Source organism: Cornus florida, unplaced genomic scaffold, assembly GCF_030987335.1.
Source record: "Cornus florida cultivar Cherokee Brave unplaced genomic scaffold, ASM3098733v1 CherokeeBrave_3.0.0_Hap2_Chr10, whole genome shotgun sequence".
Lineage (NCBI taxonomy): Eukaryota > Viridiplantae > Streptophyta > Magnoliopsida > Cornales > Cornaceae > Cornus > Cornus florida.
Window position 1 is genome coordinate 59,212,389 of NW_026775580.1, and position 13,293 is coordinate 59,225,681.

At 37.9% G+C, this 13,293-nt stretch overlaps 1 pseudogene; it reads right to left on the reverse strand.

Annotated features, from left to right (window-relative positions):
* Positions 1-12,892: 12,892 nt before the first annotated feature.
* On the reverse strand, positions 12,893-12,991 carry LOC132280523 (small nucleolar RNA R71; annotated as a pseudogene).
* Positions 12,992-13,293: the final 302 nt, after the last annotated feature.

Consider the following 13,293-nt stretch of genomic DNA (forward strand, 5'->3'; position numbering starts at 1 on the left):
AAGCCCGACACAAAGCTCGAATCCCTGTCCGATATAATAGACAACGGAATGCCATGCAACTTCACAATCTCTGTAATGTAAAGTCTCGCTAACTACTCAGAAGCGAAGTCAGTGCGAATAGGCAAGAAATGAGCTAATTTCATCAACCTATCCATGATGACCCAAATGGAATTGTGATTCTTGAAGAAATTAGGCAATCCCACCACGAAATCCATAGAAATGCTCTCCCATTTCCACTCCGGTATCGGCAGTGGCTGTAGAGCTCTCGGCGGCCTCTGATGATCAATCTTGACCATTTGACAAGTACTACATCGTGAGACCAATAGAGCAATGTCCTTCTTCATACCTGCCCGCCAAAATTGCCGCTTTATATCCAGATACATCTTGTCGCCTCCCGGATGAACAGAAAACTCAGAGTGGTAAGTCTCAGTCATCACATCCTTCTTCAAATCGTCAGCAGAAGGTACCACTAACCATCCCTTGTACCTCAAACCTCCATCAGCCCCAACATAGTAAAATAGGACCTCTCCAGAAGCTATCTCTGCAGCTTTGTCAATGTACTGCCGATCCGTGAGTTGTGCCTGTAAAACTTTGTGAATGATAAAAGGTGTAACTACCATGCAAGCCATGAAAACATCTGACAATTTATCCACTATCCTCAAAGCGTTCCACTCAGTAGTGAAGACAGTAGAAAGACTACCAACAGGTCGGCGACTGAGTGCATCTGCCATCACATTCGCTTTCCCTGGATGATACTATATAGAAAAGTGATAGTCTTTTACAAATTCCAACCACCTACGCTGTCTCATATTCATCTCCCGCTGAGTGAACAAATACTGCAGACTCTTGTGATCGCTGAATAATCTGAAGGATTCACCTAACAGATAATGCCTCCAAATATGTAAGGCAAAAACCACAGCTGCCAACTCTAAGTCATGTGTTGGATAATTAAGCTCATGCAGCTTAAGCTTCCGAGATCCATACGAACTCGGTCGTTCCTCCTGCGTTAAAACACATCCAAGACCCTGCAAAGAAGCATCTGTGTAAACAAGATACTCGATCCCGCTCTGTGGAGTAGACAAAACTGGTGCAGAAGTCAACTTAGTTTTCAGCTCATTAAAAGCTTCCTAACAGTGTTCATCCAACACGAAACGTACACCCTTTTTAGTCAAATAAGTGAGTGGCCCTGCTATCTTGGAGAACCCCTGGATAAAACTCCTGTAATACCCTGCCAAACCGAAGAAACCCTGAATCTCAGTAGGTGAAGTAAGCTGTCCCCACTCAACCACTGTTGAAACCTTGGCCGGATCCACCGCTATTCCCCTTTCTGACACCATGTGACCCAGAAATTTCACCTCCCGCTGCCAAAATTCACATTTCTTGAACTTAGCATACAACTGGTGCTCACGAAGCGTCTGCAAGACTATCTGAAGATGTCTAGCATGATCGTCCTCTGACCTCGAGTAAATTAAAATGTCATTTATGAAGACAATGACAAACTGATCCAAGTAAGCCCTGAAGATCCTGTTCATCAAATCCATGAAGACCGCTGGTGCATTAGTCAACCCAAACGGTATCACACGAAACTCATAAGATCCATATCTAGTGAGAAACGCTGTCTTCGGAACATCCTGCTCCCTAACCTGAAGTTGATGATATCCAGACCACAGATCAATTTTAGAGAAGTACGTAGCTCCCTTCAACTGATCAAAAAGATCATCAATCCTGGGTAACGGATACTTGTTACGAATAGTAACCTTGTTCAACTCCCTGTAATCTATACACAACAGAAGTGAACCATCCTTTTTCTTCATAAATAAAATCGGTGCTCCCCAGGGTGAAGTACTCCTGCGAATAAAACCCTGGCTGAGTAACTGCTGAATCTGATCCCTCAGCTTTCGCATCTCTACCGGTGCCATCCTATATAGTGCCCTAGTAATAGGCGTAGTGCCTGGAGCTAAGTCAATCACAAAGTTAATCTCTCGACTATGTGGCAACCCTGGAATCTCCTGAAATACATCCGGGAATTCCTGTACTATTGGTATGTTATCCAATGATACAGTAGTCCCTTCCTCTGTTTCCTTCTCCATATGAAACAAATAGGTGCTAGTGACCCCACTAGAACTTGGCATAACGACGATGTACATATCCTGACCAGGTATGGTGAATACAACTGACCTATCATAACAATCAACTTGGGCATGATAATGCGGTAACCAATCCATCCCAAGTATCACATCATAAGTGTGCATGTCCAGGACCAAAAGATTGGCTAGAAATCTGAGTCTACCAATTTCTAGTGTCACCAACTAACTATCCAAACCAGAATGCTGAATACTCAGTAGAGCAAAACACGTAGGGTAACTAAAATACTCCGAAACTACTCCTTTTTAGATTATCGTGCTATCCTGGGAATTCATCCTTCAATAACAAACCTATCATATCGACTTACACAAGTTCGGTTATAAACTCCTTGGTAATCGTCTTGTCTTAACACAATGTAATTATGAGCAAATATTTGTTTGCCTGTCCTAACCAACTACTCCACTATGATAGTCATTTATTATCGCAACATACACATTCCATTACAGTTTAATAAAACCATATGTGTATAAACCATAAAAAAAATGCTACCATAAAACACAATAAAGATAGCCAAAACTGCTAATTCACTTTATTGAGAAACTTTTTAAATCACAAACCTCCAAAAGAATAATTGTAAAATATTCTTTTAACACAGTACTAGTGTACGTGATTAAATCCATACCACACTTTTATTAAAATCTCCACTACCATAAAAAAATCACTCTCAAAAGAGCCATCTTCCTTGTGGTTCGGTACCCTCCTGCTTGAATGGCCCGATATCTTCTTGTTTAGGACACTGCCTAGAAATGTGGCCATACTCTCCATAAGTATAGCAAGTACCCCTAAAAGTACCAAACGACCTCCTCTGCTGGTTAGACTGTAGCTGATCCCGTCTTGCCTGTGGTCCCCCATTCTGCTGTCTCTGAGCTAACCCAGGACATTGGTTGAATGTATGCCCATCCTCTCCGCAGCCAAAACAATGAACTTTAACCACATTTTGCACCACTGGTACTGCTTCGAATGTCCGCTGAACGTGTGATTGATTCTGAAGTGTAGTTGCTATGCCTGCAGCTACAGCCTGAGCAATGATGTAAACTAACTGAGGAGAATACTCGGGATTCCTGCCCTAATTGTAGGCCCGATCCTGAGACTCCTGAGTCTGTTGTATATCTTCATGCTCTATGTGCAACTCACCGTCTTCCTTCTGTTCCTCCTCTTGAAACCTATGCAATTGCTGCTCTTCCTCAATTTGTTGACGTTGTAGGAGACCTTGCTGCCTACGTGCCGCTTCTCTTCGCTGCCAACGGCTTTATCTGGTTCTAGCACTAACCATTCTGTTAACACCAAAAGCCAGACATCAGTACGATTTAGACGGACCGTAAAGGAATACAATGAATCCTAAACTTAAACTCTAAACAAGAGAATACGTTACGCGGAAGTCTTATACGATAGAATCCTAGAGACATTGAACCTGGAGTGCTCTGTTACCAACTGTGATACCCCTTGGATCTAAGACACGGGTAGATCAGACCTAGGCCCAAACCCGAGGTAATATCAAACAATTAATATTTAAAATGAACATAGATTACAAAACTGAATAAGAAATAATTAATAGCTGGAAGAAAACTAAATAAAATCCTTAAATATTAAATCTTAAAATCCACTAATCCGAAACCTCTAATTAATTAACAACTTAGGAATCCATCTAGTGGACCCCTAGTAAAAATCCCAACTGTAAAATAAAATAACTGAAATAAGATCCAGAGCTGATAAGTAAGCAGTCCTACGTAATCGGTGGAATAAAAGTCTATATCTGCTCTGCAGGACCAAGCTTTAACCCTGGAACTGACAAGCACCTGAAAAATAAAAGAGTGGGTCAGGCCCACATGCAAGTCCTATCCTACTACGATCCATACAGAAATCTGACACGTATATACATCCTAGATAGACTCAACAATATCTAGAGTAGTCCATATATGTATATATTAAACACTATAGGACGCTCACTAGTCCAATAGGTCTGTCTTAACCTGAGTAGAGATACCATGCAAATCGCACAATACGTGGTCATGAGTACTTAGACCTACCAGGGAATAACAACTACTGTCCAGCTATCCATCTTAGGCGATATATGCACCCTAACCATGATCCTGAGACTCAAGCTCATACCATAACGTAAATATATAAAGTCCGTATACTCCTAATACAAAATATCATCCATCAAGTATAGTGGTTTGATATATGTATAACAATCCGTCCAGAAACCAAAGTAGGTCATATAATTATTTTATTGACATGATACAAGTAGGAGATGGATTTAACCTTTATGGTTAATCCATACCTCAATCCAGATTAGGTAGGATTTAACTTCTTTGGTTAATCCGTCCCTAGAATGCCACCGTCCCATACCGGTGCATTAATCCATCCAGTCCAACAAATGATGCAACAAAATAATAACACATCAATTAAACCAGAAATATTATGATACAAAATTAAACCATCCAGTCCAATAAATGATGCAACATAAAAATAATACATCAATTTAATCCACAGATAATATGATACACGTCATACAGATAAGTATTGTGACGAGGTCGCTTGTAATACGCTAAACTGAATGTAGTGAATGTGTGGTTCAAGAAAAGCCTTTTATGTCAAATTTAAATTTATAAAAACCACTACCAACACTACTACTAACGTAGCAAGAGTGAGTAGGGATCGTCCCAAGGGATTATACGTGTTGGAATTTCAACTTCGACTCTAGGGTACCAAATGATTACAAAAGAGAATTGGGTTGGTTGATTACTTCTAGAAAAGAATTAATTAAAATGCAATAAGATAAAGAGTAAGTAAGAAGGAAAGGTCTTGGGGTGTAGAGATCACCACCAAACAATACTATTCCAAACCATAATCAAGTGACTAATGAGGGAAATGAATGTGTTACAACAATGTTGTGTGTGTAAAAGACATTCAATTGGTAAGGGTGACTCAACAAGTGCAAATTGTCTCAATCAACATGTGTGAGGCCACAATACATCTATTGGTAGAGGAATATATTGTCTAGACATCATGTGAAGAGAACAAAATATCAAATCAAGTCATTGAACCTTTCATTAAGCTCATAGTCCAAGCAATCCATAAGGATGACTTAGTTAAACATGCATTATCTAAACATCACGTGAGAGGCCACAATTTATCTATTGGGAGAAGAATAAATTGTCCAAACACACGTGAAAGATACAACATATCATAACTAGTCATTAATCCTTCATTAAGCTCACAATCCACATACAACACAATATTAGAGGAATATGCCATTTGGACTCACAAGCATGGAACATCAAACATCAAGAGTAGATTGTCCTCCCATCTAACATTATACTACCACTACACTAAATCTACACTACTAGCATGAAAATAAAGTTATCTAGACTAGGGGAGAGGCATAAGCCATCAAGAATAGGCATAAACCATCAAATGAACCAAAATAGCATTCATTAAGCATATCATCTTGATAATCTCTAGATCTATAGCATCAATACACATAGACATGCATCAAAAACACTAAATCTAGAGATAAGCACATGAATATCCCACTCTAGCATACATAGACATATGGGTAGAATAGAATAGTCAATTGGAAGCATTAAACCATACAAACCATGAAATAATCAAGATTTATATATACACGAATATCAAGATGTATCATACAACACTAATCCATCAATAATACACAAGATTAGAGTATAGAAAGCATGCTTGGGGCTAACTTTAGCCCCAAGAGGATGTCTAGACACTCATGGTAGTGATGATCCAACCCTCAAGGGCTAACTCCATGGCTGCTCCTTGTTGGTGAAGATCTCCTCCAATGGTGCTCTAGCTTCCCTCCTTCCTCCTCTCCAAGAATAGCCTCCAAGATGATTTTCAATGTGTGACAAGAGACTCTAGACTCCTCTCCAAAAAGTGTATCATATTCCTTATATAGGTAGGTCAAATACACCCTATGATGAGCTGTGGTCGTGCAAGGCATATTCTCCAATGATTGGGTGAAGGACGGAATAAATGAGCCGGACTTTAACTTTTTCTTGCTGGAGGAAGTTCGATCGATCGAACCTTAACTTGGATCGATCGAAGATGGGTTCGATCGATCGAAGTGCATCTTGGATCGATCGAAGTGGTCTGACTCCTCCGGATAAGGATAAGGCTGAGATATTTCGAAGATATTTATGGGGAAAAGGACAAAAGTGGTTGGTAGGCGTACAGCTGTGGATAAGATCAATCATTTGAATAGATCGATCGAAGGTGATGTTGGATCGATCGAACTTGGAATTTCAGCAAAGGCCAAGGTTGGATCTATCGAGAAGTACTGTGATCGATCATAGATTTTCGATCGATCGAACTCTAAGTTGGATCGATCGAACTTTTCAGCTGCACAACTTTGATTCCTTTTTGCTCCTTGCTTTCTCCACTTTGCTCCCTCCTTTGGTTTATCTCAGGATTGCTTCAATTAAGCTCTTATTTGGCTGAGTTAGCTCAATTTTGGGATTAGTGCCTGAAAATATAAATAACACGTAATAAGTCTAAAACGGCAAAGTAAGATAGATAAAGGTACTAGAATGCTTAAGCTTAACGGGTTTAAATGCGCACTTTTCAGTGCTCATCATATTGCATTTATTTAGGCAATACCACAGTTTAAATATCATGCAGCTAACTTACCCTCCAAGTCACTAACATACATCTCAGGTAAACAAATATAATGTTTCATGAACATTGTTTAATCCATTTAAACATTAATTTCAATTGTCAGAGCAATTAAATTTACCCTTCCATCCGATCTAAACAACATATAAGTTATTTAATTTCCAAACCATCCATCTTCTTAGCATATATAGATATAAGATGCATTCTGGGATCTTCCTAAGTCCATTAAACCCATTTAGATTAATTAAAATAGGTTTAGAAATAATTCGGGGCAATTAAAACCAAAATCTAGGTCGCGGTCCAACTTAGCTGGCTGAGTTCCTAACTTCGTCGGCTGAGTTGCCAACTTAGTCGGCTGAGTTGTTGCTGAAGTCATCTTCTTCGTCTGTTCAGCCTCTGTAAACCCTAAAACTCCATAGTTAAAGCCTCTAAGTTTCAACTTAAGTCCCATACGTCCATACTAAATTATTTTAGATGTTTTAACATGTAAAGATTAAACTTAAACATCAATTATGTATTAAAAATTCCATAATCATTCAAAACAAGAATATGAAACTAAAAACATACAATCCTTTGTTTTAGTTCAATTAAGCATGCATAATTACTCAATTTTAGCATTCATTAAACCCCTGGAGTCTAGCTAGGCATGCACAGAACACAGATTTAAGGGAAAGAGTAGAACAAAGACTTGGCTTTAGTTTCAGATTTTGAAACTCTAAACCACCATCTCTGAGTGTTCTGTTAATGTCCTAGACTGCCGTTCCACCCCTCCAGTACTCTTGGTTCAACCCAGAAGCAAACACGTTCCTTTCTCCTTGAATTGGTTTGTTAATTACCCAAGGTCACTCTATGTTTCTCTCCAATCCTTCTCTCTGCCTCTCACTCCGGGAATAAGGTTTGTTTCAACCCTAGGCAGAATGTTTACATGTATATATATAGACTTGTAAACCTTTAACCCTAATTCTAATTGTAATACGAGAATGAAACCGATACAATAATTAATTTAATACTAAGTTGGCTACACCTTGAAACCTAAAACCCTAAGTCAAGATACACAAAATAAATAAACAGTTACCAATTAACTAATTAACTAATTAATTAAAACAAGTACTATAATTTACAATTTAGCAAAAAATATCAGTAACAAAACAAATAAAATCCAACTAATTAAGTAATTAATCCAATTAAACAACTACAGAAAACAAATAATTAAAACAATTAAACGGGCATTAAATAATTATCAATTACGCAGATAATCACACAAAATAAAACAAAGCAAGTGAATAAAATGCACTTAAATAATAAATTAAATACCAGAATTATCCTTTTGAAATTAGGGGTATTATAACTCAACCATGCCTCCTCAAGTGTATTTATTTACTTTTGGCAAATCAACCATGCCTCCACGAGTACATTTAGTTATACTTTGGCAAATTAACCATGCCTTAATGCAATCATATCCCAATTTTAAACTTAACAATGAACTAAATCACACATAATCATTGCATGCAAATCATACGTATAACATTAATTTAAAACCACTCGATCCAGATAGACAAATTAAACATGTCTTACAGCATCCGGTTCATTTAACGCGATACTCGTTGTCCTGTTGTACCTTATAATCATCCAAGTGCATTGAGAAGAAGTGTCGATTTTTAATTGCATTTAGTTTGACAATACGAGCAGAAACTACTAATCCTCCGTCAGTACCTTAAGCTCTAACTGAGTAATATAACACCTCCATGAAGATCAACCCCAATCTTTGCAGTTGACTTCCTTGATTTCCGTGATAACAGCCAGTGTCATTATTATATAGGCTAAAACGTCAATTGTGAACTCAACAACGAATCGAAAGATATGAATACCCTATCGGTTCTTGAGAGCGTCCACTTCCAGATTCGCTTCCACTAGATAGAACTGAATGCAAAGTGTACATCACCACTTTAATGCATCTAAGTCGTCTTGTAATCCACTCTATTTATATGAACTGATATCCTACCAGTTTGAAATAAACAACAATTGAGCCGATTTAAGTTAGAAATCAACCAATATCCCATCCAGAATCCTGACCCACTTTGTAAAGTCAGCTATCCCTCAACTAAATCCGTAAAGATGCTTTGTCATTTCTACCGCAGTACAAAAAAAATGACTGCAAGGATCTAGTGATCTCTGATGGTCTATCTCGATTATCTAATAAATATTAGACTTGGAGATAAAATCACTTTGTCCCTCCTCCTGCCTATCCTCCAAACATCTGCTTCATACCGTGAAACATCATGTTTTCACTAGAAAAACAATTAAAGAACTAAAAGTTGTGAACCTCAGTCCTTACATCCTCTCTCCAATTTATCCACAGAAAATACCAACTGGTCTGGTACTACTAGCTTTTGTCTGCACCCATTAGTTAAATTGGAGCATCATCAAAAGTTAATCCTGCAACTGAATCTATGCATCACCAGTTAGTGATAAACTTATCGCTAATAAAATCAACCGGTAATTCCATTTATCGAAAGTCAACTCACTATGACTTTTTCACACACACCGTGCACCGTTTCCTTATATAGGTGTTCGGTCTCACCTTCCTATCCTTGACACCCTACTTCTCTAACATAAGTAAGTGTCAATTTGACTTCTTGTCTCGTTTCAATTGAATATGGAACTTTTCCATCCTCCATATCGTCAGCAATGTCGTACAAACAACTAACTGTTGTGAATGATGACCTTAAAAAAAAATTTCCACATTTTATACAGTGTAGAAACTTTGGTTGCTCCTCTAAGTGCAACACCAACAACCTTTCCAAATGACACCGTCGTGAATAGTGTCTTGATTACGAATATACTAATGAAGATTCAATCAGTCCACTATCCTCTCTCGGATTCATTCTAATAAGTACCTACCAGCACGAAATCCTCCTTTCGTCTTGGAGACTAATGAATGCTGAAAAGTGCGTAATTAAACCCCTTAAGCTTAGGCATTCTAGTACCTTTATTTATCTTACTTTACCGTTTTAGATTGATTTCATATTATTTTTATTTTCAGGCACTTATCTCTAAAATAAGCTAACTCAGCCAAATAAGAGCAGAAATGAAGCAATTCTGGGATGAATCAAAGAAAGGAGCCAAGTGGAAGCAAAAGGAAGAAAAATGTGGAAATCAACCTCTTTGATCGATCTCAGATCAAAGTTCGATCGATCCAACATGATCGATCTCAGCACTTCAAGATGGATCAGAGCTATGATGACATTTTCAGAGATCTCAAAAGTTCGATCGATCCAACATCATTCTTCGATCGATCGAACTACCTTGTCCTTATCCAAATGATTAATCTTATCTAGTTGTACCACCCTACCAACCACTTTTGTCATTTTTCCAAAAATATCTTCAAAATATCTCAGATTTGTTTTTATCCAAAAAGTGCCGCCATTGAGGATCGATCCAACTTCAGTTCGATAGATCTCAGCTATGTTCAATCGATCCAAGTCCAAGGTTCGATCGATCGAACTTCCTCCAGAGTGAAAAAGTTAAATTTCCAGCTCACAAAAAGTTGTCCTTTATCCAATCATTGGGGAATATTTGCTGTACGACCCCAGCTTATTTTGGGTGTCATTTGACCTACTTATATAAGGATAATGATTACTTTTTACATTATATCACATCATATCATATCATACCTTGTAGAACTCTTGGAGAGGAAGCTTAGAGGATGAGGAGGCTAGAGACACCATTGGAGACTCTTCATCAACCAAGGAACAAATCTCTACCATGGAGTTAGCCCTTGAGGGTTAGAGAAACACTACCATGAGTCGCTAGATATCCTCTTGGGGCTAGAGTTAGCCCCAAGCATGCTTTCTACATCTTGATTTTATGTATTATTGAGGGATTAGGGTTGTAATATATGTTTTGGCACTTATATATATATAGATCTTGTTTATTCAATGATTTATGTGGTTTAATGCTTCTAATTGATCATTTCATTTTATCCATATGTCTAAGTATGCTAGAATAGATGTTCATGTGTTTGTTTCTATTTCTTGTGTTATTGATGCATGTCTATATGTATTAATGCCATAGATCTAGAGATTGTCAAAACATTGTGCTTAATGGAATGCTCTTGTAATTTTTTAGATGGTTCATACTCATTTCTTGATGGATTGTGCCTCTCCCTTAGCTTAATTAGTTTAATTTCATGTCATTAGCTAAATTGTAGTGTAGTGGTAGCATAGTTGTTAGATGGGAGGACAATCTATGCTTGTTGTTTGATGTTCCATACTTTTGAATGCAAGTAGCATATGTCTCTAACCTTGTGGTATATTTGGCTTGTGAGCTTAATGAAATGATTAATGAATTACTAGATATATTGTGCTTTTCACATGCTATTTAAACAATATATACTTAATTGTTAGATATATTGTGCTTTTTCACATGTTGATTAGACAATATATGCTTAATTGGTCACCCTTACTAGTTGAATCAACTAAACACACACAAACATCAATATTGCAACACACATTTCCCTCATTAGTCACTTGTTAAGGGTGTAGAAAAGTATTGTTTGGTGGTGACCTCTAAACCCCAAGAACTCTTTCTCTCTCTTACTTACTCCTTGTTGCATTTAATTATTTAGTTTAATTTGTTCTCTAGTTTAATCAACCAACCAACTATTTGTTTGATCACTCGACCTACTAACCTTAATAGTGATTCCATAACCAAATTCGACTCCAATCCCTTGGGACGATCCCTACTCACCCTAACTATATTTTTAGTAAAAGTAGTAGTGGCTTCTATAAATGTAAAACTTGGCCCTCGCCTTAAAGTACACTCTCTAAGCTTGTGGTATAGGACGGTGACAACCCACGACCCCACCAAGTTTTTGGCGCCGTTGCCGGGGATTAGGTAACGTCGTATTTGTGGAATTCATTAGGAATTAGTACTTTTTTGATCGTGTCTTTACTTTATTTTTATTTTTCTTTTGATTACTTATTGTGTTTGTTCATCTTTGACAAGGAGCATTGAGCTAGGACCAAGCAAAGGAGCCACCAAACAAAGGAGCTAAGCAAGCAAGGAAAAATGCTAAAAATTAAAAAATTGCTAAGCTAAGTTATAAATTTGGAGTTGAAGTGCTAAAGGACCTTTGTGAGACTTTCTTTACTCAATCCCTTAGTTAAATCGTCGGCCCACGTGGAGGCTTGTTTTTAAATTCTTAGATAAATCGTGAGCCCGCATGGAGGCATTCTTAATTGTTCTTTGCATCATTGTTATTAAAGCATAGGAGTGTGGGTTAAGTGTTTGTGAAGGAAGTTTCATTGAATTGTTGTGAAGTTGCAATGTTTGTTCATTCATTGTGTTTGTGTGTTTTTACATTGTGCATGCATGGTCGTTGATCACTTAGACCAACTCTTGTCCTTCTTGATTTGCATCTTAAATCCGTAGTTAGAAATCCTAGGGGAAGAGGAAGTTCTAGTTCTACCCAATCCATTACATCAATGGAAGGCCATAATGAAGAGTATGTAGAGGACCTTGGTCACATAGACCAACAAGGTATCCTTCATGCAAATGTGCATCATGAGAACATTCAAGCACCGTTAGACATGCCTAAACCATTCATTCACCAACCATAACAACAACAAGGCCAAGTTCCATTTGGAATGCCAAGGCCAATGTATACTCCACAGCCTCCCATCATTCAAGGAAATCAAAATCAAGGTGCCCATGTTGCACTGGAAATTGCTAATCCTCCACTTGCTTTAAGAGATTACTATGTGCCTAACGAATACAATGCATCCACATACATTCAATTGCCACCATTTAGAGCACATCACTATGAAATTAAGCCATAAACCATTCAAATGCTTCCTAACTATCATGGACTTCCAAGTGAAGAACCTTACAAGCATTTGGATGAGTTTCTAGAAGTATGTTCCACCGTAAAATATACGGACATGCCGGAAGAGGTTTTAAGACTCAAACTTTTTCCATTCACCTTAAAAGACAAGGTAAAGTATTGGTTTAACAATCTTAGGCCTTTTTCAATCACTTCTTGGGCAGAAATGCAACAAGAGTTCTTGAAGAAGTAGTATCCGGTTTCTAAGACCAATGCCATGAGAACCTCAATTCGGGAATTTTCACATAGGGATAGAGAAACGTTTCATGAGGTATGGGAACGCTTTAATGAATTGCTTAGGGAGTGTCCACATCATGACATGCCCAAATGGCAATTAGTTCAATATTTCTTTGAGAGCTTATCGGACAATTACAAAGACATGGTTGATGCTTCCATGGGTGGCTCATACATTGATAGGCATGAGGATGACGTGTGGCGTCTTTATGAGAGCATGAGTGAAAATTCTTTGCATAGAACATTATCATCCAAGAATGGTAAAAATTCACAAGGTAGGAAGAATGTTGGCTTACATCAAGTCGACCATTCAAATGAAATAGCTGCCGAAATGAAGTCTTTATCTCAAAGATTTGATCAATTTTTGATTAACCAAAACCCGGTGAACC